At 42.8% G+C, this 26,155-nt stretch overlaps 2 long non-coding RNA genes across 2 annotated transcripts in view; one reads left to right on the top strand and one right to left on the bottom strand.

The window, feature by feature from the left end:
• LOC116280297 (uncharacterized) overlaps nucleotides 1-26,155 on the bottom strand; it is an 80,572-nt gene that overhangs the window by 4,114 nt on the left and 50,303 nt on the right. The window lies entirely within an intron of this gene.
• On the top strand, nucleotides 1,068-24,214 carry LOC116280308 (uncharacterized). Its single transcript, XR_012077275.1, has 3 exons — nucleotides 1,068-1,255; nucleotides 23,142-23,366; nucleotides 23,985-24,214. It is a non-coding gene; the product is annotated as an uncharacterized lncRNA (long non-coding RNA).

The raw sequence follows: 26,155 nt of genomic DNA, 5'->3' as shown, positions 1-26,155 counted from the left end.
GTTTCCTAGGATTAGTCTTGTTGGTTCTGCACCTTTCGTAAAACAATGTGGCCTACAGCCTGAAATATACAGGGGAGCCTATTCTGAAGGCTCTGGCCTTTAAGGATATTTACACTTTTCCATTCACATAAAGATAACAAGTTGCAGAATAGAAAATAACATTTGTTTCATTGGAGATTTACAGGGATCTGACCCAGGCAGATAGCTGCAAGAACAAAGGATTCTAACAGCAAAGAATTCCTACACCAAGAAATTTGCAACAACCAAGCAAGGAGGAAAGGAGCCTGAATTCTTACTTGGGGAGATGGCTTTCCAGGACATTAGTTTGCCATCTAGGTTTAGAGAAACTTGCTATTCCATGCCCAACCCCTGGTCTCCTGATTTATTGGCCTGTCCTGCACTGAGGAGAATGAGTTTGAACTCGGTAACACTGTTATCTACCTAGCAAGCTGGTCACTGGTGCTGAGGACAGATCTCCCACATCCAGGGACCTACTGTGAGCCCTTGATGGTTCTCCTAGGGTGGGGAGTGGTTTACCCAGGAGGGATGGGGACTATGCACCAACACTCAGGCAGTCTACTCCATCTGGGGCCCTGACATTGTACCTCCCTCTCCTCGCCAGCCCAACAGCTGGGACAGTGCAGCTAAGGCAGAGATCGTGCCTGCCTCAGTTTCCCAGCCTGTAAAAGAGGAATTTATACTCTTCCTAAAGTAGTTCTAAGCAACAACGCCTGTGGGTGCTTGGTTCCAGGAGCGACAGGAAACCCAGTTCCTCATGGGAGCAATGGGTGTGATTCCCTTAGGGGTTCTGCAGGGGCCTAGGCTGGAGGGCTGGAGCAGGGAGGTGAAATTTGAGCTGCGGGCCTTGAGGGGCTAGAGAGGGGCACATAGGCAGGACTGGCGCCTCCTTCGTGGTGCCCCTGAAGGTAAAGCTTTTTCTCTCCATCTCTGCTACTCCTCTTCCCCTTCTCCCTCCGGACCCCTCCCTCCTCCCTGCTCCTCCTTCCATCAATCTCTCTCCCTTCACTTTTCCCCTCCTTTCATCCCCCCTACCATCTTCTCCCTCCCTCGACTCCCCAGCGTCTCTCGCAGAACCCAGAGTGGCTCTGGCCCTCCTGCTCAAGCACAGGGTCTGTGCCGGCTGGACCGCGGGTCCGAAGCTCCGGCTCCAATCTGGGGATCGGCCCCAGAGTCTGTTGGGCTCCGCCGCCCGCTGGGCCGTTGGCTCCTGCCCCAGGCCGGGGCCTCCAGCTGTGTAAGTGCAAGGTGGGGGGCTCGGGAGAAGGGGGTCTGTGTGTCACAGCCCACGAGGGCGCGAGTCAGCGCGTGTCCAGCTCAGGGGCTCCCGCCAGCCCCCTATGCCTGCGCCACCTGCCCCGGAGCCCCTGCCACACCTGTCCAGGGCCGGGCGCTCGCCTGCTGGGGGCCCGGCCACCCCCGTCCCTGCCGCGGCCCGCACCTGCCGCCTCTCTCCCCAGCCGGGCTCCCCTAGGTCCCTGGCCGGCGTTCCCTTCCCTTCTCCCGCCGCCAGCCCTCTCCTCGCGGGCTTCCTCTCCTCTGTCGCAGATCCCACCCTACCCCTCGGCGGGCTGTGTCCCGGGTCGGCGGGGTCTGCGGAGCCGGGTGGGGGCAGGGGCAGTGGCTGGGACTGGCCTCCAAGCGGGGCTGCAGCCCTCTCCCCCGCCGCCTTCCCTGCTGCGGGACCCTGGGGCTGCCCTCCTCTCCCTTTCCCGCTCCCCGAGGTCCAACTCAATGGCGTGGGCGCTGTTCCCCGGGCTGAGAGCCTCCGGCTGTAAAGCCCAGCTTCTCTTGGCAGAGCCTTGGGAAAATAGAGCGCCAGCGCTGAGCTTGTTTCTTTCTCCTCCCTCAGTCTTTCTGCCCCAGGTAAATACCTTTAACACTTTTTCTGGTGTTAGGATGGGGGTGCTTGTTGATGTCACATGTTTTTATAGCGAGAGGGATCACAGTGTTGAAAGCAGGGCTTGATTCACTTAAAAATGAGCTGAAGAGTGGGGGCAGGGCTATAATTAATGTATCTGAGTTCTTCTGCAGGAGGTAAGGCCCCCACCCAGGTGGAGGATGGTAACCTCAGGCTGAGCATGAGATTTCTGGAACACGGCCCTATTACCTACCTCCACCTAGTCAGAAGAAAGTCACACACCTGGAAGCCCTCAAGCCTCATTTTGCCCATTACAAACTTCACCTTGTAAAAAAAAAAAAACAAAGAAAGAAAAAATATTCACCCCAAAAACTATCAGAAAGTTTAGGGTTTTTGAGTACAAGCCACTGTTCTCCTTGCTTGGCTCTGCGATAAAAATTTTCTCTACTCCAAAAAAAAAAAAAAATGAGCTGAGAGCATGAGGCTGTGACATCTTCCATCCTCCCCCCTCCCAGGGTGAAACATGTGACCGTCGATCTTAAAAAGATATAGTCCTTAACTAGTCCAGCTCAACTAGTGTGTGTTAACAGGAACAGCTCCACCAGAGGCATTGGAAACCCAGGAACATTGCAGTCCTGAAGATCTCCTGGCAAATTTTTGTTTGGTTTTGGTTTTTGTTTTTCTTAAATTGTGGGGCAGACTACTAGTATGGAGGGAAAAATATTTATCAAGAAATATTTTTTCTTAGAACAGCTTTATTGCAATATTGTTCACACACTGTGAAGTCCACCCATTTAAATGGTACAATACAGCAGTTTTAGTATGTTCACCATAGTGCAACCATTATGATTCCTGAATGTTTTCATCACTTCAGAAATAACAGTGGAAATGAATGACCTATCCACCCCTACCCAGTAGTGGTTCTAAAGAAGTTTCTTGGCTGTTCCTGACCCTAAATTAACTTGTTACATTCCATAAAACATCTGGTAAGAATTCTAATCAGAATTGCATTGAATCTGTCTATCAAAACAGGAAGAATTAATGTCTTTATGGCATAAACTTTCTACCCATGAATGTATCTGGGACCCTATCTTTTCATCTGTCCATAGCTTGGCCTGGGAAGTCCTCACTAATTGTTGGGTCTGTGAATGATGAGATTCTATACATCGTTAGATGCAACTGTAGCCTTTCACAGAAGAGAAAAGTAACCTCAGTGAAGCCAAGTGACTCCCTGATGGTTAGAAAGGGTGACAGCCAGTGCTGGAGTGATCCAGTGGACTTGGTTCTTGCAACCAGTGTTCTCCACCACCTACAGCTAAGGGAATTACAGGATTCTTTTATTTATTTTTTTTATGGCATTGCTTTTATTTTTATTTATTTATTATTCAAATTCTTATTTTTTATTGAAGTGTAGTCAATTTACAATGTCAGTTTTAGGTGTACAGCAGTGATTCAGTCATACATATGCATATGTACATATATATTTTTCAGATTGTTTTTAGTACAACTCTTTGCAAGAAATTGAATGTAGTTTCCTGTGCTATATAGTTGGTCCTTGCCATTTATTTTATATTTTAAATGTGTATCTGTTAATCCCAAACTCCTACTCTATCCTTGCCTCCTTTCCTGCCTGCTAACCACAGTTTGCTTTCTATGTCCATGAGTCTATTTCTAGCAGCACATTTTTTATTAGTAATATATGCTGGTTGGCTGCCTTCGGTTTCATTAATTCCATCTTATCTGTGGGCGTTTTTCTTCTGGTGGGCCTGTATGTGGTTTGCACACGTGGTAATAGAGATCTGTATTTGGGAGAACTCCAGGCCTTGTGTAGTGCCTGGCACAGAGTGCCCACTGAGCTGATGCTTGAACTGGGAAAAACCATAGTAAATGTTGGAATTTCCACTATGGTTGAGACTTCCAGGTTTCTATAACCTGTTTATCCCACCTTAATGTTGGCTGCACACATACTGGTTAATTTGGTGGAACTTCATGGTATGGTGGTATAGAGACAGGGCCTTGTCTGCTTCTTCTCTTTCCTTTTTCTAACACTCATTCTCCTGAGCCTCCCAGATCCTCCCCGAGCAGTGCCCAGGGCTGGCTTGGTGCTGCACTGAGGCAATATTTGTTAATAAGGCCCTTTCCTCATCTCTCCTGAGCCTCCGTTTCCTTCTCTGCACAATGACGGCTTAGACTAGATAAGTGCTATTCAGTTTCTTTTAAACCCATGTCTCCTTTTGAGAAACAGAAAACCCAAATCTCTCCTCCTATCCCAACCCTTCAGATTTTGAAACATACTCCAAGGGGGTGACATAGCTCTTTGTGGAAAGTTGATGTGATTTTGATTCCAGGTAGCACAGAAAAGACTTCAGAGCTTTATTGCAGGGAGAGGGCAGGAGAAGGCCAATATGTCGCACTTTCTAGTGGGAGCACTGGAGCAGAGGCTTGGGTTTAAATACGGCCTCTGATGTGGCCTCTCTCTAATCTTACACAATGTGATAAACTTCTTTCCCTCAGATTCTTAATGTGTCAAGTTGGGGTGATAATATTTTATGGCTTTTGTGAAACATTATACACATAAGCCATTTGTGTCTCGGTAGAAACAAGACCTTTTAGGGAGTCAGGGATTTCTGAAAAAAAAAAAAAAGAAAAAAAAGAGATTGCCTTTACCAAAGTTCATTTGGATTTTAACTGCAAACTGTTGTTGAGCAACTCTGGTTTCCTTTGGATATGAATATATACATTTCTTTGCATATAAGTTGGTTTTTGGATTAGAACACCAAGCTCTTGCTTTTCATGAGCCACAAAAATCATAGTCAATGACACACGTATGAAACATTTTATTCTTTTTTTTTCTGAGACAGAATCCTTGAATTTGGGACTTGGGCTGTGATTTTTCTTTTTGCTCTTCCCACCTCTCTTGTCATTCTCACTCCTTTTTCCCACATGGCCTCCAAGAGGTCATGGTCTCAAAAGAGCGGGTGGACAAACACCAGTTGGTCACCATGCAGTGCTGCTGTAGAGGGAGCCCAGCCAAGAGCTAAAGGAAATCATCAGAGAGGACTTCCTGGAAGAAATGGGCTCTACATTCAGTTCTGAGGACAGAGTAAGAGTCAGCCAGGAGAAGGAATCAAGAGGGTGACTCAGGTGGTAGGAGCAGCCCGGGTAGAGGCCTGGAGGCTTGTGGGGCGGGGACTCGTGGAGAGTGCCCTGTGTGGTCCAGGGTGGAGGGTGCCCCTGCTGGGGAGGACACTGGAGAGGGCCTAGGGATGGAGGGCTTAGGAGGAGCTTGGTTTTTCCTAGAACTGACACAGAGGAGGCAGTGAAGGGTGTCAGCAGGGAGTGACCCTCAGGAGAGGTACTGCTGGTTTTGCTTCTGATGTTCTACAGAAAGAAGGGATCGGGACGGGCGAGAGCAGCTCTGCCTGTCCCTTTGAGACCCACCATTTCATACATTTATTCATAACACACGCACTTCTGAGTGTCTAGTGGAGAGGGGGTGGACCCAGAGTAGTAAGCAAAATGTATTTGTTTCTTGGGAGTTTAGCAGTGTCAGAAGTTGACTTAGGGTAGACTGTTCTAGGAACACAGCAGGGGCACCTAACTCAAGGGGTGGAGTTTGGAGGGAGGGAAGGCTTCCTGAGAAACAGTTAAAAGGAGCCTGGAGGCAAGTGGGAAGTAGCAGCAGGTCAGGGGGCCCCAGAGGTCACTGGGGACCTGGGTACTGAGGTGAGTCTGGGTGAGCAGGGTCGGAGGTGGGGCTAGAACTCTACCAGGGAGCCTCTGAAGGGTTTGAAGTGCGGGCGATGTAATCAAATTTGTGCTTTGGGAAGGCTGCCCTGGGTGTGTGTGTGTGTGTGTGCGCGTGTGCGTGTGCGTGTGTGTGTGTGTGTGTGTGTGTGTGTGTGTGTAGCGGGAAAGAGGGGGAGGTTGCCACCAACTGGGAGGGTCATTAGAAGACCATTCACAGGCTGGGAGGCCACCAATGGATGCCGGATTTCCTTATGGGGAGGGCTTGTTAGCGGGGTCGCTCGAGCGGCGCCTTGTGGCTGGAAGAAAACAGATGGAGGCAGCCAGGTGGACTTTCCTCTTCTCTCCTTCCCTGCCTTGTGTGATAATCTTAGCTCAGCCAACATATGGAACAGAAGAGCTAAGTTCCAGGGTAGCCCAGAACTTTGTTGAGCTCGTTCGAGGGAAATCTGATAGGATTTAGGTTTGTGTTGAGAGCTGCATGTTCACTTAGCTAGAAACGTCCCGTCTTTTGGATTTCCATAGGGGTTTTTATTCTTGATAAAGATTGCTTTCTCGGTGAGAGGAAATTTAATACAGCTGCTGTCTTTCTCAAAAAAAAATCTTATCTTTAAAGAACTTTAATATTCAAAAGAATAGGAATAATTAAAAATGATAAAGTAATGCTTCATTGTAGTTTCTTTGCTTTCTGAGCTAATGTGGGGTTAGAGCCTTTGCATTACTTAATAGCACATCCTTGTCAGTATTTAAAGAGCTGTTAGTGAGTGCTCCAGGCCCCACCTCTCAAAGCATCATTAAAGCTTGCTCTGAAATAGTGAGGTCATTAAGGTCTTGTTTGCAGAAGCCAAACAGTTGGTTTATAATCTGCAGCATAGCTCCCTTTATAAAATAATAATAGGTTCAAAATTAAGAAAGTGGAAGATAATTCATTTTTTTAAAGCTGAAACATAAATTTTCTTGTGCTAATGTTGCAAATGGAAATTTTGAAAGGAAAAATCCTTCTGTAATATCATCTACGTGAAATACATATATGCCTATCACAATTGAAATGTAACTGCGTAGTGGTTTTTGAAGTCAGGACCATCCCAGCTGAGATACTGGCAGTGATGGTTGCTGGTTTTCAATGGAAGAGCCTAAATTTGCCTTCTTAACTTTTTTTTTTTTGTAATGAGAGGGTTGAGTAGTGCTTTGCCAGCATGACTTGAGGTCAATTTTGGGGTCGTGTAACATCAGTGAGACATTTCTGTGCATTTTACTTTCTGGACATCACCAGGGCGCATGCGGAAACACACGGGGGTTTGTACCTACAGGCCGGGATGCTGTAGGACTCCCTGGTCCATCACCATTTGTCCTGGAGCTGCTCCAGTCAGTGAATGACTTTCTGTGGCTTGGAGGTAAGGGGATCTGATGCAGATGATCAGATGTGTAGTTAAAGTGCTGTTACTTGAAATAAGAGAAAACCTAGAAAAATGGCTCTAAAATACAGAATGTGGGAGGAGAATTGTCTGAGCTGCTTGCAGTGGGGAGTCTTCTCATGTGACTCCCTCTCTGTGTCTCCTGTCACTCTCCCTCACAGCCCTGCACGGCAGTCCTGCTGAAGCAAGCATGCACTGTCTGAGAAACGCACTGAATTTCCTTGTGCCTCTGTTTGTTGGCTTTTTTTTAAAAGCACATCTTTCCGTTTGCTGAAATGCCATCTCTTTTAGTCACAGTCACCTCTGACACGTATTGTTCCAGACCTCATCCATATATAGCCTCTAAATTGATAAACACAATGCAGTAACTCCATGTAGTGGAATATTTTTCAGACTTAAGAATGAAAAAAATGAAAAAGAAAAAAAAATTAAGGGGAAGATGAAAAAGGCCACCTGCTCTTGGAATTCCACCCTGACTGCTCAACCAGCCCTTTTCCCTTTGAATCCCCACCCCTTATACTCCACTATACTCTTTTTTATAGTACTTACCACCTTCTAATAAACTTTAACATTTTCAAAACAAACAAAAAAATGAGATGTTGATACCAATTCAACATGGACGAGCCTTGATAACAGCATGTTAAGTGAAAGGAATCAGACACAAACGACCACATATTGTTGATTTCAGTGATCTGAAATGCCCAGAATAGGCACATGCAGAGGCACAGGGCACATGATGGTTGCGAGGGGCTGGGTCGAGGGGGGATGGGGAGTGACTACTAGTGGACAGGGGGTTTCTTTTGGGGTAATGGAGTGTTCTGGAAATGGTGGTGAGGGCTGCACAACCGTGAGTGTGCAGAAGACAGCTGAGCACTGTCTCTGGGAGTGCCTGTGGTTGGGGCGGCTTTATTTTGTTCTCATCCTGCAATGTGAAGAGTCATCTTGTGCTGAGGCCGTTCTACTTCTGTGAGTGGTGAGGGTCAGAGACTTTGCAGAGTTATGTTTCTTTTTCCCCCTTGCTGAGTGTAAGCAAAAAAGGTTTAAGCCTGAGAAAATGCTCCATCTGCAGAAATGTCTTCTAGTTTTGCATGGTGTAAAAATCTTGAGAGCTTTTTAATCGCTGAGGACAGCCTGTGGGGGGAAATAGCCCATGAAGCCTGGGTGAGCCCGGGAAGAGCAGGGCTTCCCTCCCAGACACGGGTGGGGATTTCACCCCCTTTCAGGCAGTGAACTGCCCAGATCCGTGATTGGAGTTGACAGTCGTGAATATTTACGTGTATCCGCTGCTTCATCTTGGATATTAATTTCTAGCTGAGTCAGTTTGTGGCGGCAGCCTCATCCTACCTCAGGAATTTATAGTATATGCTCTTTGAGGTGAAGACCTGACAGACTTGATTATTTAACAGTCTCTCTTGAATTGTAGCTCAGATTCCTTTGTCAATAGTAAAACAGCAGAAATATAGACGTCCTTTAATGCCGATGTGACCTGGAGCAGGTTTAGTCTCTGCGCCTCAGTGGCCTTGTGTGCGGGTAGGGAAGATGATAACAGTGCTTCCCTCAGAGGGGCTGGTGAGGGGGGAGTGAGAAGCACAAAGGGAGGACTTACACGAGATGCTCATGAATGACAAAATTTAGTGCTCTCAGCCTGGTGAGGCCTCAGGGGCAGAGATGTCAGAACACAGCAGTCCTAGCCGGAGCTTGATCCGTGTTGGCAACTGTTATGATCAATATCACCACTGTGGGTTATAGTTTTAAGATTTGATAATATGAATTCATGAATAATGTTAAAACACTAGACATCTCAGATCCAGTTTACATAGTTCTCAATGTTTCCTCAGAAATAGATTTTTTTTCCCTATCATAAATCTGAGTTGAGCCTCTAAAAAAATACTGTATTCCTCCATCTTTTTGCTTTAATTCTCCATTTCTTAAAAAAAAAATTGTTTTTTAAATGGGGGTACTGGGGACTGAACTGAGGGCCTCATGGATGGTAAGCACATACTCTTCCAACTGAGGTATAATCTCCCCCGAAATTTTTTTTTAAACTTTACTTTCTTAGTATTCAGAAGTTAGAGGTCTCTAATTCTTTTTCTGGAGACTTGTCCATGAACCTGTAAATCTATAATTAATGGAAAAAACTTGGTTTATTAAAAAAATCAATAGAACATTCTGCAATTCATCCAAAAGGAAATGCTCATTGACTTAAAATGTTTCTCCTTTATGGTAATTTCTAGTTTTTGGTCTAGCTTAATTTATTAACAGCCATCCTCATCATCATAATTACGAAGCTCGCTCTGATTGAGTGGGCACCTACCAAAGGCTAAAATGCTTTCCTCATGTTTTACTTCATAGCAGGTGTTTGAGGGTAGATATCAGTGTCACCTTTTTTGCAGCTGAGGGATTGAGAGATGGGACAGCTTGTCCCAAATCACACGCAGCTGGCGGTGGCAGGCTCAGGGCTGGAACCCAGGCTGCACAGGATGCATTCTCAATTGCTCCTCTGATCAGCCTCCCGTTGAGTGGTTTCCGAAACTCCTGTGAGTCCATAAATGACCGATTTTAGCGATCTCAGCCTGATGAGGCCTTCAAAGGAGAGACACCAGTGAGAATGTGAGACAGAGTGGCATAAATTAAAGTTGTACATTTTCACAAATGTTGCATTCCCAGGTAATGACTTAAAAAGTTAATATTTTTTATTTTAGTGCTCTATAAGTACTAAAAACAAAACATTAAAAATGATTATAGTGCAAAATAGGAGTGGGCTTTGAAAGTCCAACCATTGCTAATGATGTTGCTTGTTTTTCTCTAGTGGTGCTTATTGACAGAAAAATTTACAAAGCTGAATTGATTTTATGTAGTCTTATTATGGCGGAAACGACTGTTAGTGAATATTGAAAGTAAAATCTTTACTGTTTTCTTTCCTGATGATGAATATGTAAGTTGTTTTCATGGCTTAAGTACATTTCTTTATTTGTGAAATTTGAGTAATGCCGTTTACTGTGTCTGACTGTGAGAGGTAGACGTCTTGTATACAAAGCACCCAAGAGCTGCTTAATAAAAATGTGCTTTCACAATCACAGTTTAGAAGGATCAACTCTGAATACTAAAAAGGGTGGCTTATTTCTGATGCATATTCAATATGTATATATATCATATATATGAATATGGCTTAAAGTAACAAGGATTCCTTTTTTTAGTTTCTTTAGTGCAGTATGAAGTTTTAATGAAATCTGTATCATTCTAGTGAGACAGGGACTAGTTAAATTGCCTTAAACAGACAACCTTGAAGATTATTTACACAGAATGTGTATTGTTACAACTCAGAATTCATGTTGCTGTGTAACCATCCGCTCAGACTTTTAAATTTGTAAGAATCTGACCAGAACTATTAAGTTTAGAAAAATCCACATTGATAATTTTCAGGGAATAAGCTTATCTCTTTTGTGATTGAAGAAAATTTTGATTTTTTTCTGCACTCTAAATAGGTTTTAAAATATCAAAACATTGTTTTGACATGTCAGTTTTTTAATACAGAGAATAAATCTCATGCTGTTTTAATATGTAAATAAATGTTTTTGTATTTCAACAGACTTGTATGATTTCCTGGCTCTTTGAGAAGCATTTTGCAAGATATTTAGATTACCTACTGTTGGAAAAATACAGACGTGACTTTTATGAATATAGGCCTAGTACAGATCTATTGGTTTTTGCTACAGTGCAAGACATGAGGCCTAGGAGAGCTTTGCTGCTGATTGCCAGGAGGACAGATCCCAGATCTGTCTTCCCTCCTGTAAAATGAAGTGGCTGTACTGGATTCTTTCCTCTCCTAAGATGAGTTTCCATGAGCCTATGTCTTTTGTTTATATTCAGGAGTTTTAGCAATATCAGATTAAATACTGAATACCCCTCCCTTCCCCGAAGCAAAGTGCAGTATGTGCTACAGAAGCTTTTAGTTATCTGATTCTCCTTTCTGATCCTACAGGCAATTTTTGTGTTGCATCTTTCTCGGTAACCTGGAAGGCCTTTTTAGGCATAGGTGGCACTGTTGCACCTTCTTACAGTCTTAATTTTCCTGTTTGTAAAAGAAGGCTTATCAACGTTATTTTATTTTGATTCCTTCGTTTAATGCTTCAGGATAGCACAATGTCCATTACGTCTTTCTACCTGGAAAAATTATTCTGCTTATATCTTACTTTTATTCTGTCATCTCGCTGTGAACATTTCAGACTTGCTGTGCAAACAATGGCAAAATCGAACTTCTCTTCCAGTGTTAGAAGCCAGTGAGCCGGAATTTTATAAAACAGCTAGAAGCAGCCTCTGGAGCACCTTAAAGCTGAAAAGTGTACTGAGTTCCCTGAGTATTGACCCAGCCGCTGTGTGTTAGTTGGCGGGAGGTGATGTGGTATATGTAGGAAGGGGTGCAGTGTTTTGACGTAGGTTTGCGTGCACGTGCTGCCACTGAGCCACGTGAACCCAAGTCAGTTTGTTCTGAGTTTTTCCCTCGTCTGTGAGAAGGGGACGCTCATATTTGCTTTGTAGAATTGTGAGAATTAGGAATTATGTAAAGTGTTTAGCACAGTGGCTATCTCAAGTGGGCTCATAAACTTTAGCTGCTGGTTTGTGTGAAGCCATCATTTTATAGTCTTTGATAATTTCTAAGAAATAGGAAAATAAGAAAAGCTGGCTTTATGATGAAAGATGTTTGAGGAGGTTCCATAGTTCCTATATCCATAATTTAGCATCAGCAGAGTGAGGACCGTTACATGGTTGCCCTGAACGAACGTTAAGCCAAAGAATTTTTTGTTAATTTGTATATGTTGAGGCTTAAGGGGACCCAATAGTTATACACATGTTTTCTCCAGCAGCCAACTGAGAGATGACACAGAAGAGCAGGCAGGCGATAAATGTCTCCTTTATTACTGATGAAGTCACGTTCTCCATGAACCTCAGGGCTGCGGGAAAATGAGTGTCATGATACTGTGTCCCAGAAGTAGAGACTCACGCAGTCCCAGTTAGCTCTGGGCCACAGCAAGCCTTCCCTTGAGAGGATCTGCCCCATCCTGCACAGGGCTGTCCTGCCATGGATCTGAGCATCCCGGTGCTTCCCGAGGGTGGCCAACACTGGAGGGAAAGGAAGGGTTTCACATGCCCTGCTTGTCTCCCCGGACTCACATCTCACTCTGTTAGTGTGAGGAGGGCTAGCCGTGGGCCAGCGGTCAGAGGTATGAAGAGAGAAACACTCCCCATAGCCCAGAGGAGTGGGGAGGAGGCATCCCCTCCCACAGTTTAAACAGGTGGTGGGATGGAACAGAAGGGTGCTCCCGAAGAGTTTATAAAAGGGGAAATAAGGATTTCCTTTGGGACTTAGTCTAGCTGGGAAACACAGGAGATGATTAGAAGGGAGACTTTTAAATCAGTTTAATATTAAGTTAACATTTGTTGAGCACCAAAAATGTGCTACATTCTTTTTTGAGCATTTTACAGAAATAAATCCTTCAATCTTCACAAGTGAGTAAAGAAGGTTTGATTGTTATCCCAGTTTTACAGTGTGGAAATTAAGGCACAGAGAGGGTAAGTAAGGTGACCAAGGTCACAGAGCTAGTAAGTGGCAGAGCTGGGTTTTAAACCCTGGCTGTCTGGTTTCCAGGCTCCCAGAGATGGGCTGTGGGTGTTCAGAGGTATCTGCATCCCTGGATCTCTGTACCTCTGTGAATCAGTTAGCCCAGAAAGGACAGGGAAAGGAGAGTTACACAGGTTCTCACAGTCGTGTCTCAGCCCCTGTCCAGGAGAGTGCACTTTGATTGGCAATGTTTTCCAGGCAGCAGTTCTGTTTGTACAACATTGAGTTAATCTAGAACCCCTCCCTGCATTTCTTCTGTCCATGCTTGCTATATGACCACCTGCCCATGATTGGGCCGTTCAGGAGAAAATGTACTGATGGTTGGACTCTGATATTTCAGTCTGGTTCATAGTTTCATGTCTCCTGTTTCATTAATAACTTAAACGTCTGGTTTTCTTCCATCAGTTTGGTTAATGTGAGACCAGTCCATGGGAGCCCAGGGGTGCTGACGGTATAATTTCTGAGCACGTTGTGGCACTTCTACCCGTGCAGACCTGGCTGGAGAATGTCCCCCTTCCACTGATTTCTCCCGACAGCAGCGTCCTCTCCCACCCCTGCACATGAGGCTGGGAGCTCTCTGAGTAGGCCAGACAGTTAGAGGCCAACTCTACCAATCAGAAAACGATGAAGTACCTGGAAGTGGGTTTATTAGATGGAAAGGGCTTCCAGGTAGTCCGATGGACTGTTCGAGTCCGTTTGGTGAAAAGCTGTCCACTGTCTGTGGTTGAGCTGCTTCTTTGCTGTTGAAAAGTCTGGATTAGATGAAGGGAATTTTAAATACAGAAAGGGGTTGTTTCAGGTGGTACGTCCACACCGGCGAGAAGTGATGGATGACCGCCTGTGTGAGGCATAGACAGAGTCTTACAAGCTTCATAAAACAGCTTTAAAAGCTCTGCCATCTGAGTGCACTTCATATGGGGTCCAGTTCATCACTGGTCACACTGAGAGGGCAAATAAATGATGATGGCAGAAAGGACATGGAGGCATCAAAAAGGTCTCAGTCATATTCCGTATTTAAAGGACGTGGCACAATGTAATACATTTGAGCTGGTTTCTCACTGAACAATTTTTAGTGTTTTCTGGGACTCCCCAGTGCCCCAAGTTTCCATGCAGCTGGGTGTCCCCTCAGTGCAGCTTTGTCAGCACTCATCCTGCGCTGACGTGGTGTCACAGGGAGCAGGACGGTCAGCGTCCCCGGCTCCTCCGAGCTCCGTCTCCTCATCCGCAGAGCCGGGTTTCTCATTCGTGTCTACTTCGTAGTGTTGCTGAGAATCACACGTAATGGTCGTCAGGTGTGATTTGTGGTTGTCTCTGTGATTGGCCTATAGTCAATATTTGATAGAAACTCTTGGTTTTTTTTTTTATTATAATCATGGCTTCTAGATTGCAGTGGTTTTTAGTCTGCATTTATTATAACTTTATTCTTATTTTTTAAATAGGCGTTTATTTTTATTTATTTTTATGGAGATACTGGGGATTGAAGCCAGGACCTTGTGCATGCTAAGCAGTTGCTCTACAACTGAGCTATACCCACCCTCCTTGTCTGCACTTAAAAATAAACATTGCAATACACAAAATAGCTCTTAAACACCATCATGGGACCTATTTTCTGTATAGACAATTGAACACGTATATTTCAATAAGAATAACTTTTGTTGGGATATACCTTTCTGAATGTGTTAACGTGTTTAAAAACAATCATAGCAAGTGATAAACACGAGTGTTGGATCCAATACTTCTTAGGTTGTGTTTTGCCATCTTGGGAAATTACATTCTACAGAGAAGGCTAATTAGGTCTTGTTGGTATTTGGATGGTTTAGCAGATGATCAAGGATTTCAAAAGCGGACAGTTTTGTATTTTAAACTAACTACAAAGTTACTTTGTAGAATTTGGAAGTCCTAAGCTTGTGAAGTGCCCAGTAATTCAGTGTGTAGGTGTCTGTGTCAGTGTGAACGTGTTTGTGTGTGTGATTTCAGGAAGGAAGAAATAAGTTCCATATAGCCTTCTGATGCCTTTCTCCTCCCATTCAAGGTGTAGGCATATATTTCCACAAATAAATTGATATTCTTTTGTTATTGGCATATTGGTGGTAATAAGAGGTTCTCATACTGTTTTCAGAAGGGTTGGGGAGCATGAGCTTAGAAAATGGGAGGAGAAAGAGGCAGGGAGGCACTTTACAATTTGTGCAGGATATGAGAAACAGTCGCTTTTCTTTTCTCTTTTCTTCTAAAACAAACTGGCACTGAATTGTAACCTACTATTACTCAGAATTGCTTTTCTGATCAGATACAAGGGTCTCAGAGTTTTCAAGGCAACATGAATGATGGAATGTGTTTTAGCAGTTATCTTTAAAAGTCGTTTTATTTTTCAAATAAAAGATTATGGCCTCTTCTTTCTTTCAGCTGTACAAGAAGTTCTCATTGATCCAGGTACATGATCTATGTGCTTAGATTCTTTGGTTTTTTTTTTTTTTAAGTGCTTGTTTCATGGTGGTGTGAATGAATGTTTAAAATTTCTGGATTTTGATCTTTAGAACATGCTGATTTATCAGAACTCTTAAAAAACCTGATTGTTGTTTGGTCCTCGTGTGGTGGGGCAACCTATTGATTTCTGTTGTCTGTTAAAGAGGGAAATTCTTCCTCTAGCCTGAGATCATTAAGTGAATGGTTTGCAGTGTGCCTTTAAAATTCTTTGAATGCATTGAGCATGCTTGTCCAGTGAATTGTGAATTGACTCATAGTAATGACTTTGCTCTGATTCTGTGGATTTTGCTTCTCTCCACATGATTTTGAATTCTCTGTTGCATTTTGTATATGTGTTCTTAATGGAGGAAGAAAGTTTGCATTTTTTAGAGTTGGGTTTTTCTATCCCCTCTGAATTCCTTCTGTAATTAATAGAGCAAAATCTCTTATTGCAGTGCTTATTTATTTCATAATGAGCTCTATTATTTTTTGGCTTAATCAGAAACAATGACAAAGAGTAATAATAAAAAATATCAAAACCTTCCTTCCTTTGAAGAATAGAAATGAGGTGGTCAGGCTCACGCATGCTTTGTACTTGACACCCTTACTTCCATGTCATTGTGTATCATGATTCGGAGATGGAGTTGCTTCAGGTTTGTAGATTTTTGTTTTAACATTTGTGTTGAATTCTTTCTCTAGGCTGATGTTTCCTGTTGGGTTTGTGGAAAGTGTACAGGAAGGAAACAAATTCTTTGTTTTGTTTTCAGGAGGCCTGAGTTGCTGATGAGAAAAGAGTTGAGGGTGGGCTGAGGAACAGAGTGACACTCCCTCACCTCCAGGCTGAAATTGATGAACAATGAAATCAATTAGATCTATCGGTATTTGACCAAAAGAAGTCAGAGAGCACAGACTGACCCAATGGAAAGTACTGAATTCACCTGCAGGAGAATTAGGTGTTTTACCAGGTAGAAGAAGTTTAGAGCAATCATAAAAATCAGTCCTATTATGAGATATAAAAAGAATACAAGTTTTATTTCTGAAACGTTTTACGGTAAGTTGTGTAGAGCTAAAACTAAGTTTCAAGCACCAGGAGAAAGAGTGTGGGTGGTTCTGTAGGATCGTTATTCAGGGGTGTGCTGGAGTGGCTAAAGCTGGCAGGAAAAGACCCAGAGCCAGGATTTGTCACCCTAGGTTGTCCTCCATAATGGTTCCATGTGGGAGCCCATGATTGGGTTAACAAATTGTAACAGACCCTAGCCGCCTGTCAACTTTAAGAAGAAAAAATATGCTTAGTAACTGCTTTGCAAGCAGGCACCTGTGCAATTTGCACTCCTGCCTCCTTGCCATAAAAAATAGAGACAATGCTTCTCTTGCGTAGTTGAGGTTTAGATAGCACTCTGCTTGTTGCAAAGCAATGACCCAGGCCCTCAGCTGTAAACGCTGGGCTTGCGTGCTGTTAGATAGTCTATTATCCCCGCAACAAGGACCTGGCTGGTCTGGTGTTCTGCTTTGTAATTCACATATCTTACGAATGTATCTTATTCCCCTCTCCCCATGGCTTACCTAAAGATAAACTAAGCCTTTATACTCATTGTGGATTCTACATTCTCTGTCTCATCTTGTCTTTCCCTAAGTTCCTGCATACCATCACACAACTGATAATGACTTTTTCCTTTGATTATACACAATAAATGTGGGAGCATTTGAGAGGCTCAGTGGAATTGGCTCCCGACTCCATCTCACTCTCTTGAGTTTTCCCACAGTCTTGAGTAATTCATTCCGTCTCAGTGGGACTTCTGCCAGCCATAACCCACAGTTTCAGGTGAGAAGGATGCAGGCTTTATCTCTCCGACCTGAGGCACAGCGAGGAGAGAATTGAGGTCTGCTCTCCCGTGGTCCATTCCTGCCCCAGGGCCACTTCAGTTCATCTGCAGACTTCTGGCCTCTGCTCACAGGGCCTCTGTCCAAGGACTGAAACCAGCCTTTTCTTCCCTTGTCAACATTTCCTGTGCCTTTCAGTAGTTGGTCTCTTCTCTGCAATTCAACCCTGGCAGATGTGATGGTGGTCAGCGTGCTGGTGGGCAGTCCCTTGTGGACTCCCAGGAGCCATGCTGATTCTCCTGAGTCTCTCATTCGGGGTTACAGAACTGTCGAACACTGGAGGAAGCCCGTTCACGTGAGGCCAGCACAGCATCGCATCACTTTCATTTTATTTTTGAATTTTCGGTGGAGAAATTGTTTGTAGCAAACTGCTCCAGATTTTCAGCCGCCTGCTTTCCTCAGCACCATTTCCTTGTTGGCTCTGGTGCTTGTTTTAAGAACCAGGTTTCTTCTCTGGTCCCTTCTAGCAGCTGGGCTTGCCGAATCCTTGATCTGCATTTGAAGCAGAATGCTGCTTCGTGATGTCAAGCTGATTTTCCTTGTCATGTCTGAATATTTCGTGTACACTCAGCAACTGTTTCAAGTGAAATGCTCTTGTCCAATTTCGGTTAACTCACATTTGCTGATCTCCTGCTTTCATGCTGAGGGCAGTTTCTTCTTCCTCTAATAAAAGTTGGCAATTTACATTTACTATGGGAAGGTACTGGCCCGAGGTGCTTTTGTTCTTAACAGTTTTAATACAATTCACTCAGTAAAATGTACAGCGGTTTTTACTCTATGCCCAGAATTGTGCATCCCAGTCAATCTTAGAACATTTCATCCCCCCAACAGGAAGCCCCGTACCCTTTAGCAGTCATTCCCATCTTCCCCATCCTCCCCCAGCCCCAGGCAGCCACTCTTCTCTCTCTGTGGATTAGCCTGTGCTGGACCTTTCATGTAAATCGAGCCATTTCATATAAATGGAACCGTCTATTGTGACTGACATCTTTCACACTGAATAACGTTTTCAAGTTTTGTCCACGTCGTGGCCTGGGTCAGTACTCTATGCTTTGCTATTGCTGAATTATATTCCACCGTATGCCTGGACCCCTCTGTTTCCCCATTCATCACGTGATAGGCATTTGGGTTGTTTCTGCTTTTTGGCTGTGATGAGTAAAGGTGCCATGAACATTCCTGAAGGAGTTTTTACGTGGGCATATATTTTCAGTTCTCTTACGTGTGTGCCCAGGAAGCAGAATTGCTGGGTTATTCAGAAACCAAATGTTCAACTCTCTGAGGACCTGTCAGGTTGTTTTCCAAAGTGGCCACGCTGTGTTACATCCTCACCAGCAAGGGCTGCGCGCTCCGCTTCCTCTGTGTCCTCATTAGTGCTTGTTACTCCTTTTTTGATTATAACCTATTGTAGTGAGTGTGAAGCGGTTTCTCTTAGTGGTTTTGACTTGATTTTCCCTTACAGCTAATGATAAGGAATATCTTTTCATTGTGCTTATTGTCTATTTGTATATTTTCCTTGAAAAATATCTTTTCAGATCCTTTATTCATTTCTTAATAGAGTTGTCTTTTTATTTTTGAGTTGTAGGAGTTGTTGTTGTTGCTTTACCTTGGAGGTAAAAATTCCTTATCAGATAAATTATTTGAAAAAAATTTTCTCCTGTGTGTTGTTTTTTTACTTTCTGGATGGTGTCCTTTGAAGCAAAGTTTTAAATTTTGATGAACTCCAGTTTATCTCTGTTTCCTTTGTTCCTTGTGCTTTTGGGGTCATATTTAAAATCTGAGGTATTTTTATATAAACTTTTATAGATAAAATAACTTAATTCTTAGGACCGTTCTAGGAGATGGGTGCTGTTGTCCCTGGTCTTTGGATGAGGAGACTGAGACGTAGATAATTTCACTGACTTATCATTGTCACAGCTACTTGGTGGTGCTGTGGGGGTTCAGACCCACATGCTTGTCCCCAGCATCTGTGCTCTTCACTACCATTCTCTACTCCTTCCCAGAGTCCTTAATGTAAAATCTTTACTTTTTTGATTTCTTGTTAGTTTTTTTTTTTTTTCTCATTTGGGACCTCATCTCCTCATTTTCCTTACAGAGCTCAGTGTAGGTTTGTTTTAGGTCTCATGTAGGCAGAAGAACTGCTGTCAGTTAATTTCTTTATTACTCACCCTCCAGTGATGATTGTTGCTAATTGATCTAATAAAGTCATGCTTAAGTCTTTCCTGCTCATGACACTAAAAACAGAGTCAAGACTTACAGAATGCTCAAAGAAAGCACATGATTGATTTTATTTTGCTAACCACTCAAATAAAAACCCCAGTGTTGATATAGATTATAAGCCCTCCAGAATAGGGTCATCGTCTTCCTTGTGTTTCATTTTGTTTGGTCACAGTGTCTGGATAGTGCCTTGCTGTCCAGCAGTTTTGTGAGGATACGGTGCTCGTGAATAATTGTAAGGACAGAATTTTGACAACAGACTTTGTTGTTCATTTCACAGGGGAAAAGATAATATAGAAATACTGCTCAGATCTATTTTAAAATAAAGCTTGGAAATTTGAGAAGACTTCGAGAAACCATACAAAGATATTTTCAATAATTTTAGATCTATCTTTGACACATTATGGTTGACTAACTTATAAACTAGGTTTGACAAGAGGAGTGTATTATTGATTATTTGTTTTAGTTGAAATATTCTACCTGGGATAAAGTAATCAGGGCCCATAAATGAACAAAATGTATGTTTGTATTTCTATGCAACATGGAGGAGACATCATACATTTATATATAATATATATGTGTGTGTGTTTCAATCTGTCTTTCAGTGTTTTTGTAGTTTTTCAGCAATGTTGTAACTTTAGAATTCTAAAAAATCACCCCCACGTCTAGTGCAGTTTGTACTGTGTATCCTGTCTTACGCATGGGATTCCAATCTCCCATCAGTGAGGAATTTCCTCTCCTACTGAGTTAGTAGCAGAATTAAAGGAACTGTGATATCTAGGCCTTTGCTCTCCATGTGTTTGCAGTTGGCTGTCAATCACGATTTTCCCTTTCTTGAGTTTCCATTGTTCAATTAGAATTTTTGAAAATAACTTTTAATATGTTTCATCGGTCTCCGTAGACCCTTGATTTGTTTGTGTTTTTCAGTTTTCATTGTATGGAAAATGTAAATGCACTCTTGTTTTTAAGTAGTCCTTTTTCACTAAATATTTGTTTACCTCTTTATAGTTAATTTTTTTCCCCAGTGAATGAATCGGTGTGCATGTTTTGAAAGATAACTTACTTTTTTTTTCTTATTGTAACAGCTATATTCATTGTAAAGAATTTAGAAAATAAGGATAAACGCAGTAATAACTTAAAAATGGCCTCTAATCGCACCTGGAGATACAGTTGTAAGGTTGGAAATTGAGAATTACAAGTCCTCTCACGTTGTTCTTTTCCAAGTACGTTTTGGTTACTGAGACCCTCGAATTCCCATATGAATTGTAGCAGCAGCTATTCAGTTACTGCAGAGGAGCCCGCAGGGATTGTGATCGAGACCACGTTGAGTATACGGATCGCTCTGGGGAGCACTGCCATCCCAAGAAATCTGTCATGTGATCCAGGAATGTGCGTGGTGTGTCTGTCCATGTATTTAGATCTTCTTTAATTTTTTTCAACAATGCTTTGAGTCTACAGAGTATTGTTGTACACTTTTTTTTGCCTTTATACTGAGGACAAGTGTTCAGGGTACCGGGGTCAAAATTTGGTTGTATTTGAGCCCCGCCCCTTGCTGCCATCATGGTCTCTGCGCTCTTGCTTCGCCCACTAACAGTCTTGCACACAATAGGACCTTAGTAACTCTCTCGAATGAATGATTATATGATTGTTGGGTTGATGCTTGAGAGCCAGCCTTTGCACTGATGTCCTTTTTCCAGCCTTTCCCCACTTCTTCTTAACTATGCCCTTTCTCTTCCTTTCCTCCAGCCTGGGTTTCAGCCTGCCTGTGGCATTGATTTTTTTGTCTGTAGACTCTTCCTTTTACTGGTTCACGATAATGTTACATGTGGGCTGTGGAAACTTGCTAGATGTCAATAAAGATCAAATCCATTGCATGGTAGTATTTTTAGAGTGTGTTATTTTATTGATTGAAATTAAATCAGTCTGACCCCCTGAGCTCTCCCGTGAGCTCTTTTCACCTTCCGACAGGTGATACTGCTCTTGTTGCTTCATGTGCCCTTCCCCCCAGCCTCGGTTTTGAAATTGAGCAAGTCACCATCGGTGGAGCCCTCTCTTTAACAGATGGAGAGAACATTCACTCCTTCTCTCTGGTTGGGGACTTCTTGGATGAGACGAGGTACCAGATAAAGAATGGAGCCCCACCTCATTCTGACCCCCGCTCTTTCCCTTCCTTTCTCCAAGGGAAAAGAGTGCAGTTCAACAGTATAAAGATTAATTGTGAGCTAATGAGGTAGACAAGGCAACCGATCATTTATTAAATATCCTTTCATAACAGAAACAAATGTATTATTACACACAAAAAGCACACAAAGCATGGTGGCACCGTGGTTAAAAACATGGTGGCACCGTGATTAAAAACATGGATCCGAGTTCAAGTCCTGCTCTGGAGTGACCAGTTTTGTGAGATGAACTGGTAGGTCGGCTTAGCCTCTCCCAGACTTGTTTTCTGTCCTGCAGAGACGGGGATCGCTAGGTGTCCCTCCCCCGTAGAGGTGCTGTGGGGTGTAAATGACACACGTGGGCAGCCCGAGCACAGCTGCTCATTCCTCGTAAGTGCAAGATAGCATAGCTTTTGCGGTGACGGCTTTATGACTGCCCCGTGTAGACTCTCAGTGCTACAAAGGGATGCCTTGTAGTTTGGAGATGGGATTCTCACTTCTGTAAATACCCAAGGATTGTGTTATTGGGCCCTGCTGATTTGAATCTATTCTTTAGAAAGTACATATTGTAGATATTTTTTTCAAGCATGCGTGCTTTTTTTTTTTTTTTTATTATTTATAGTTCTACCCTCTCATGTCTTGGGTGATTTTCCATGGAATGAAGGAAACAATCCAAAGCCACCTGCTTCTTCACACTTCTCCGTGGTGGTTTTCTTCCCTGACTAGAAGAGGGTTTTGCATAGGAAGTTTTCTTTGTTCCCCTTTTCTTGGAGCCTCTCTGTCTGCCCATCTCTCACCTGTCCATCTGTCCATTTATCTACCCACTCATTCTTCTGACTTGTTCCTAAAAGCATTTCAGACAGCTTACAGAAGAACAGATACCAAATAAACAGGTGAGAAAATGGGGCCAAGTTCAGACAGGCTAGGAGGCGAGACTATGTGAGGGTTGCAGGCTTGAGACAAAATCTTCTGCCCCATGAGTTCAAGATCGACAGCAAGAGTGTGCCTGAGACTCCCAGCAGACACAGGGAAAAAGGGTTTGTGGGAGATGCTTACTGGCTGTGAAATAAATAAGTGGCTGAGGAGAAGCCCAGCCTTTCCAGCTACTAAGGCGTAGGAGAATATTTTGAGTGTATTCCAAAATCAGAGTATTTCATCTTTTCTTTTGTCACAGTCCTATGTATAGTTGGTTACATTCTATACCTGGAAATATCTCCAAAACTCCTTCCCACGTGAGTCCCATGGCTCGGGAATGGGGTGGTTCTGCTCATTGATGGGGGTTGGCCAGAAACAGAAAGTGACAGCCTCAAAGGGGCCTGGGATTTGTCAGTGCTGTTTTGTCAGTGCTGTAGATTTCAGAAAATTCTTTCACACATTTCCGCTCCATCTGAGGCAGAAGCGTGCTCACCCCAGCATCAGGAGCTCAGGGCCACAGGATGGTGCGGGCTGACTGCACTGCCATCAAGACAGCTGAGCTGGTCACTGCAGGCGTGGTGCTTTTATGTAGTGCATTTCACCTTCTTTAATAGAAAATTTCAGGAGGGAGTTAAGTAACTGAGTTGATTAACATTTAATAAATATGATGCTTTTTCAAAAGACAGTTATAGGCAGAATATAAGCTGTGAAGCCTTTAAAAACGGTTTCATTACTGAAATTTCAGTAGGGAAGATACACAGCTTATCTTATTTATGCCTTTCTTTTGAAGTAACAAAGAAACAAGACAGAAAAGGCAGAGGATGATTTCTGTTCTTCCTCTAGGCTTGCAGGTGCCCTCACCTCCAGTGGCATCCATCCAGACAACAGCACTGACACTGACCGTGCTCAGAACTGCCTCAGCCCTGAAGACACAACTGAGAAATAGAAGGGGGCCGTGCCCTGTTACAGCAGGTGCTCTCACTTTGTGGGTCCTTATGTAGCTGCGCGGTGTTAATCAGGATCGCCCGTTCTACATTGTGTGGCGCTGCTGCGGTGACTCCTAGTTACTTGTTTCTGTAAGTACTCGTGTATTTTCTCCAATGTGTGGTGCTACACACCTAAAAATGCTTTTTTCAGATGAAAAATAATGTGCATTTAATATAATAAGTCTGAAAAAAGGGGTAAAAGAGGCTATCTTGACCCTGCTACTCAGAGAGAATAATTAAAACTTTAAAATCTTTTTTCTGTTCTTTTCGTCAGTGTGTATCACCTCTGTCATAAAACACATGTGTGGAGACCTCCATTTTCCATTCGGCTAATTACATGTTTTTCTACAATATTTAATCTCCCGTGGCATGATTTTTAATGACCAGTATAGCATTCTGTCTTATGGAGGCATCGTCCATTTTTCTTCGGACTTAAATAAACTTTTAAATTCCAAGTGTACTTAACTGAAATACTGAAAAGAGAACTGCGGTGGTAGAGAAGAGTGGTATCAAGTGAAAAATGAAAGGACCCTAGCTCTCCTCCACTTATTTTCTGACAGTAAAAGCTGTTGACAATGTGGTGTATGTATTTCATGAACTTTGTGCCTACGACATACGTATACATACACATATATGAGAAATCTATGCATAAGTATGTGTATATATGCTTTATTGAAAAATGAGACCATATTATACGTTTTTCTGCAGCTCGCTTTATTCACTCAGGGGTATATCATAGACGTCCTCCCACTGCAGACTCACCCGGTCCTTTCAGATAGAGTGGAGGGGTCTCCAGATGTGCAGGTGTGGTCTCTTGTGCAAGGATACCTTTGGTGGGAGAGTGCTGTGGACAAGGCCCTGGACCATAGCGAAACGCCGGCTCCCTCAGCGCCCGCAGCTCGCCGAGATTTACCGCATCATTGTGTTGATGGTGGACACAGGTTTTCTCCATTTTCCACTGTCAGAAAGTATGTTTGACTGACATCGTTCTTGTATAGACATTCCTGTGATCTTGTATGAGTATTCCCTTAGATAAGGCTTCTGGGAATTTACTCCCTGGATGTGACGTTTACACTCATCACAGGTTCCTTCCAAGTGACTCTAGAAATTCCTTCTCCAGTGGGGAATGAAAAGATGTAGAATTGCTTATGTAACCAATTCTCTATCGCTGGATATGATTTCACTTCAGCTTTTCTTCCCACCATTGTAAACAGTGCTGTGTAAATGCCCTGATAGGTACATGTTTTTGGACTGATTTTAGTTTTTTTTCCCTAAAGGAAACGATTCCTAGAATTGGAGTTGAGTCATTGTGTATGTACCTTTTTCAGAGTTTACATATTCATTGACATGTCGCCCTCCAAAAATGTCGCTCACAGTTTGTTCTCCCACAGATGGACACCAGCTTGTATATCTTTTGCATATTTGCCAATATGATGAGCAAAAGTGTTTTTTCATTGTTTTAGTTTGCATCTGATGACCAGTGAGGTATTGAGAATTTTTCACTCATTAGCCATTTGACTTTTTTTTAAAATGGATGATCCCTTTTGTCCTTTGCACACATTTAAGTGAGGGAGCTTCTGGTTGCTTTGTGACAGCTCGTTGTATGTTATGAACATTAACCCCTTGTCTTCATCAACATGTATCACAGAGCTTTCTCTTGACATTGCTTGCCTTTCACTTTGTTCAGGAGGTTTTTTTTTGTTGTTGTTGTGGCCCAAAATATTCTTGAGATAGTAAATGTCTTCCTTATGGGTTTTATCTTTGGTATTATTCTTAGAAATACTTTCTTACAATGAATAAATCTCTTCCGTAGGTTTTTTTCATCTCTAAGATGGAGATGATAATGGTACTTGTTATACTGAGGGTACGTTGAGTTAATAGAGCAAAGAGTGGCATTTGCTGTTATTAGTACTTTCTGACATTTACATCACTTTCTGTAAGTTTTCTTGTGGTCATTATGACAGGAATACAATTTGTTCTTTCAGGTGACTCTCTGATTGTCCCAGGACAATTATTGAAGTCATTCTTTATTCTTTAATTTGAAATCCCACCTGTACAAAAGACTTACATTCACTAGAGTCTCTTTTCGAGCTCATGATTCCTTTGTCAATCTATGCTTTCTAACTCCGGCACCATATATTACATGTTGTTAAAGTTTATTTAATATCTAACAGTGTGATTCTTTTTTATTCTTTTCTTCCATCCCAATTTTTCTTGGCTAGTATTATGACTTTATTATTCCTGCATAGTTTTAAATATTTTGTTCAAGTTAAAAAAAATCAGATTGGAGGTTTCATGGGTTTTTTTTTAGAAGTTTTGAATTATTTTTAGGAGAACTTACATCTTTAGAAAGCTGCTTTCCTCCATGCAATATGTTGATCTCTCTACATTCACACCTCTTACTTTACCCCTCAGTACAGTCCTGTAGTTTCTCCGTTTAGAACATGGACATTATTTTTGAGTGTAGTCCAGATCATTGTTTATGTTTTGTTAATTTTGTAAGTGAGAATTTTTTGCTATATATTTTTTAACTGCTTAAAACTGACACCTAGAAAGGCAGATTCGTTTTGTAAATACTCACTTTGTAACTTGTCATTTAAAATTGTAAGTGTTAAGTACTTGTTCCAGAGCCCTTTCTTTTCTGTTTTTAAAAAATTTGTTTCCAAGATTATCAAAATGGTCATAACTAAGTAGTATAGGTGGGGAGACAGATGGAGAGAGACAGTGTGGCTCATGAACAAACTGAGCAGTTTCATGGCTGCCTTCAGGCTGGAGAAGCCGCAGAAGAGCCCAGGTTAGACCAGGGGTGGCTTTGTATGCACTTGAAAGCCAGCTCTCCTGCCTATATGGTGAAGCCTGGTGGGCGTGGTAGGTAGATG

This window comes from Vicugna pacos, chromosome 1, assembly GCF_048564905.1.
Source record: "Vicugna pacos chromosome 1, VicPac4, whole genome shotgun sequence".
Lineage (NCBI taxonomy): Eukaryota > Metazoa > Chordata > Mammalia > Artiodactyla > Camelidae > Vicugna > Vicugna pacos.
This window is presented reverse-complemented; position numbering and strand designations above follow the sequence as displayed.